Raw genomic sequence first — 6,000 nt, forward strand, 5'->3', positions numbered from 1 at the left:
TTCACCTTTTGCCTCGACTGTCTACAAAAACGGTTTAGGCACTCCGCCATAACGCTCGCTTGCTCCACTGAAGCCTCACCGAAAAGAAAGATGTCGTCGCCGAACACAATGTGGGATATTGGGGGCCCCAACCGATGCAACCACCGGCTTCCAAAGATTATGCCTCATAGCCTCCTCAATGATATGGCTAAGTCACTCCACACAAAGAACAAAGAGGTACAAGGATGTGGAATCACCTTGACGTAAACCCCTACTCGGAATAAACTCCTCGGTCACCTCACCATTACAAAGCACTCTCATGCTCGGGGACGAGATACAAGCAACAATCCATTGAATCCACTTATCCCAAAACCCCGCATCCACAAGGGTATCCACAATAAAGTCCCACCGAAGTCTATCGTAAGCTTTCTCAAGATCAATCTTCATCACCATAAAGCCTTTCTTCCCTTGCTTGCACTTGAACACATGAATAAGTTCTTGATCAAGGATGATATTATCCGTGATAAGTCTACCTGGAAGAAAGCTACTTTGGGTTGGACCAATGAGGTCCGGTATTAGTCTTTTCATACGCATAGTGAGAAGTTTACTAATAATCTTATAAATAACGTTGCATAAATTAACATGACGAAATTGAGTAACCTTTTTTGGAGTATCACTTTAGGAATAAGAGAAATGTACGTCTCGTTCAGCTGCGGGGGAAGCACACCCAGATCGAGAAACTTCCTCACCACCTCACGCATTGACGGACCAATAACATCCCAACACCTTTGCTAGAATATTGGTTGGAACCCGTCTGGTCCCGGGTCTTTTAAGGGACCCATGATCCGCACCGCCCCAATGATCTCCTCATTACTAAACTCACTTTCCAGATTATTCCAAAGCTCCATCTGCAACTTAGGGAAGTGACGAGCATCTTTTAGCCGCGTCAAAGTAATATTAATGCCTCACTAACACCTCTACAAGTAGAGTGGAAAGCAAGGGTCGATCCCTTAGGGAGTCTGGGAATCAATTTTTGTGAATCTAATCTAATTAACTTAAAAGTAACAAAGAAGGGGGAAAAATGGTGTAAACTAACTAATCTAAACAAGGAAAGCAAATATGGTAAAACACTTCATTCACCATGTATTCACACTACGAATTTATTGGTTTGATCATTGACTTCATAATTCAGTTCGAGTTCAATCTCTTAATTATATATTATAGTTGCCTTAATCCCTATTCTAATGTGGTTAATAATCCAACTCAACATATTAACCCTTACCTAAATACAACCCTGAAACTATCAAGAGTTAATCCCTAAGTAATACGTTCAGGAATAGATAGGAACATGCAGTCCCACTTGGCTGCTAACACATCATCATTCTCCACACAATCACAAGTTCAACTAGCACAAGCAATTGATTTGCTACCCTATGGTAAGACTCTCTAACTCGGACAAATCAGACCTAGCAGTATGAATTAGATCTAAAAAACCTAGGTAACTAATCTAGATAGATAAATCACATTCAATATCAGTATGCACAAGAGAATGAAACAACTCATAGATATATTATATAGAACCAAGATAAAAGTTTTACAAACCAATAATTTTCAGGCTTCAACCTGGGAACAAAGCTAGAGAAACTACTCGCCCCTCATTCTACGTAAATCTAAAACTATGAAATGGAATGAATAATAATGGATGATGAGAAGAAGAAAAAGCCCTCAACCCTATTTATAAAACCTAAAATCCCTAGAAATAACTAATAAAAAGCCCAACCCAAATATCCATCAGAAAGCAATTATATGGCCCGAAGAAATCTCATAGAAAAGCCCAAAATAGAGTCACAACCCGGCAGTGGTGCGGTCGTGCCCAGGCATGGCCCGTGCACACCTGAGCAATAGCGCGGTCGCGCCTGGACATTCTAATCATAATCCACATGCTCAAGTCAAAGTCCTCTACCTGATCATATCCTCACCATACATACTTGAAATATTAACATCTAAAACATAGTAAAGATTCAAAATCCATGCACCATTATAGAAATTCACATAATATCAAAATAGAGGGAAAAACATGAATACCAACTCTAAAAGTTCAAAATTACTAAATAATAACTAAAAAAATGCAAAGACAGGTGAAGTAAATCCCCTCCCCCACACTTAACCTACACAATGTCCTCATTGTGAGATAAGGAACAAAGGTAAAATAAATGGAAGCAAGAAAATTACCTCTTGGACGGGTTGCCTCACGGTCAACGCGTTTGGTTAAAGTCATAGGCCTGAATTCTTGCTCTCTTTACCCAGAACTTGGCCCTCCTAAGGCCATATCATCAATGAATCCTTGCTTCTTCCTCACCACATAGGATCTGGCACCTCGCATTTTCCTAACTCTCTTGTCATACCACCTTTTATTTTTAAGGTGCCACGGGGGTGATACCTTATGTTGGGCCTTCAAATTCTTCCTCTTTCTCTTGCGTGGCCCTATTAGGAGTTTGGTAAGACGGGGCACAGGTGCTCGGTATTCCGGCTTCCCGAGTGGTGTGGTGTTCAGGTGGTCGTGCGGCTCTTGGTCCGGCTCAAGCTCATCTCCCGGATCGATTATCTCTCCCTCATCGGCTAACGGTGGTCCGAGATCATGCTCATTGAAGTCCAACGATGCGGAGAACTCGATGCTGAAGGCAACAGGGGAGAATGCGCTGGTGCACAGAGACAGGGCGCGATGGAGCCGACCATCAGGTGGCTTGGAGAGGGCGCACTATGGAGGGAACGATCGAGCGATGAGTTCCAGAAAGATCACCGAAAGGACGCGATCGTGTGCCTCCATGGAGAGGTCGTGCAAGGCTGCAGCGGGGGTTGCACGGTCGCGCCTTGTGATGGCGTGGTCGCGCTCCTCTTCAACGCTGGGGGCGCAGACGCGTGGCTCTGCAAGGGTTGATTTGTGGTCGCTTCCCTCGGGTTGTGGGTACACGTTGGCAGGATCCTTGGTTTCAACTTCACTCCGCATCTCATCTGAGCCTTGATCGCCACTTGTCTGCACAACTTTGATGGTGGTAACGCGCCTCTGGATTCTGTCTTGATACCGCAGCTCCTTGGCATATCTTTGCAACCGAATACACATTGACTGCTGAAATTGCTTAATCCGGTCTTCCATGTAGTTAATCACTTGTTGCGCATGCCAAGGGCGCCGGTCCCCATATCCTTCAGCAACGTAAACCAACATCTCCTCAAGATCGTCTAGCTGGTCTAGCGTATCCATGATCTCAACCACTTCATCGACCATCCTTCCTGCAAACCTATCAAGTAGACTCATTAGTAGCACAGTTTTTTACCGTGCAACGGCCATCACCAAAGTTAATTAAACCAAAAACACAAGAAAAGAAAATTAGATTCCCCGACAACGGCGCCAAATTTGACAAGCGTCGTTTAGCCACGTCAAAGTAATATTTATACCACACTAACACCTCTACAAGTAGAGTGGCAAGTAAGGGTCGATCCCTTAGGGAGTCTGGGAATCAATTCTTGTGAATCAATCTAATTAACTTAAAAGTAACAAAGAAGGAGGACAAATGGTGTAAACTAACTAATCTAAACTAGGAAAGCAAATATGGGAAAGCACTTCATTCACCAGGTATTCACACTACGGATTTATTGGTTCGATCATTGATTTCATAATTTAATTCGGGTTCAATCTCTTAATTATATATTATAGTTAATCTAATCCATGTTCTACTGTAGTTAATAATCCAACTCGGTATATTAACCCTTACCCTGAAACTATCAAGAGTTATCCCTAGGCAACAATACGTTCAGGAATAGATAGGAACATGCAGTGCCACTTGGCTGCTAACACATTATCATTCTCCACACAATCACAAATTCAACTAGCCCAAGAAATTGATTTGCTGCCCTACGGTAAGACTCTCCAACTCGGACAAATCAGACCTAGCAGTAGAATTAGATCTAAACAACCTAGGTAGCTAATCTAAATAGATAAATCACATTAAATATCAATATGCACAAGATAATTAAACAACTCATAAATATATTATATAGAACCAGGATAGAAGTGTTACAAACTAATAATCTGCAGACTTCAACATGGGAACAAAGCTAGAGAGACTACTTGCCCCTCATTCTACGTAAACCTAAAACTATGAAATAGAATGAATAATAATGGATGAGAAGGAGGCAAAGCTCTCAACCCTATTTATAAAACCGAAAAAGCATAGAAACAAACAATAAAAGCCCAGCCCAAAGCTCCATCAGAAAGCAATTAAAAGGCCCGAAGAAATCCCACAAAGAAGCCCAAAAATAGAGTCACAACCCGGCAGTGGCGCGGTCAAGCCTGGGCATGCGCGGTCAAGCCTGGGCATGCGCGGTTGCACCCGGGTATTTTTGCTCCTTTTGCTGGCGATCATGGGCACGGTCGCACCGGTCGTGGTTGCGGTCACGCCTAGCCTTTTGTAGCATCTTCTTCTACGTGGACGCGAGATCGTGCTTCGTCATTTGGCCGTTTCCTCTTCGGTCTTCTCCCAAATGCTCGTAATCATCCTGTTTAACCACTTTACTCTGCGAAATACGGCCTACGGTGATATGCTCTAAACCATGGTCAATACGCCGATAAATGATGATAACAACCACTCGTTATGCCATACTATATGCCGCTCATCAGGAAACAATTTAAGGAGTAGTAATAGGATAGAGCTCATGAATAGGTAAAGTATAAAGGTCACGAAAGAAGTATAGAGGTCACAAACATATAAGCATGGTTCATTCTTTTGGGGGGGGCTTAATAATAGGCTTAGAAGCAATCATCATGCTTAATCAAAGGGTATACAAAGAAGAGCATGCAAAAAGGTGATCATTATATCATGATGAAAGCTACAGACAATCATGCTTGATGGGCCCTTTTTGAAAATATGATGCGAATCACGCGAGAGACAAAATTAATTACTAGTTAGGATTAATCTTCACTCTTAAGTTTCCAAATATGTATTTAGATGTGTAATCTAGTCAAAGTGTGAGGAAACTTACCGTGCTTGAAGAGATGACCTTAGTCAAAGGGAATTGTCCCTAGAAGTAGTCTTAGATGCAAGAAAGGTAATTTGTTCAAGGGCATGGCGAAGATGTACTCCACTTGCTCTTGCGTCCGCTAATGTGCTAGCTCAATATTCCTCTTTTCAACATGGTCGCTTAGAAAGCTATGCCTCATGTCTATATGCTTGGTTCTAGAGTGGTGTACTGGGTTTTTGAAAATATTAATAGCACTAGTGTTATCACACCTTATCTCTATAGAGCCAAGCGTGACTCCAAGGTCTACCAGTTGTTACTTGAGCCACAAAAGTTGAGAAGCCCAAGATGGATAGCAATATACTCTGCCTCAGTTGTGGAGAGAGATATGGAGTTCTGCTTTCTCAATCCCCATGAAACAAGACAAGTACCTAGAAACTGGGCCATCCCTAAGGTGCTCTTCCTATTCACGGGTAGCCTGCATAGTCCGCGTCAGTGTAACCTATAAGCGATATGTTTCCTCCTCTTGGGTACCACAATCACATGTTCTCAATGCCCTTGAGGTAGAGTATGATGCACTTAATGTTGGATATGGCTTGATTTGGGGTCGCTCTGTGATCTAGCACATAGACTAACGAAAAACACAATATCCTATTGAGACACTGTGAGATACATCAATGAGTCCACCATGCCAGAATAATTGGTCTCATCCACCTTTTCCCCATTCAAGTTTGCTTCGAACTTAGTAGTTGTGGAGATAGGTGTTGGGAAAGGCTTGATATTCTCCATCATGAACTTCTCGAGGATCTCTCTTAGATATTTCTGTTGGTGAATCTGGGTGCCTTCTTCCTTCTGAACTACTTGCAGACCAAGGAATAAAGTAAGCTCACCAATTAAGCTCATGCTGAACTTGGAGCTCATTTTGTCCTTGAATTGGTTGACAAGAGAAGCATTTGTGGAGTCAAAGATGATATCGTCAACATACACTTGAATAATGAGTATATCTCC

This window comes from Phyllobates terribilis, unplaced genomic scaffold (assembly GCF_046119375.1).
Source record: "Phyllobates terribilis strain yellow unplaced genomic scaffold, ASM4611937v1 Scaffold_4283__1_contigs__length_62662, whole genome shotgun sequence".
NCBI classification, from domain to species: domain Eukaryota; kingdom Metazoa; phylum Chordata; class Amphibia; order Anura; family Dendrobatidae; genus Phyllobates; species Phyllobates terribilis.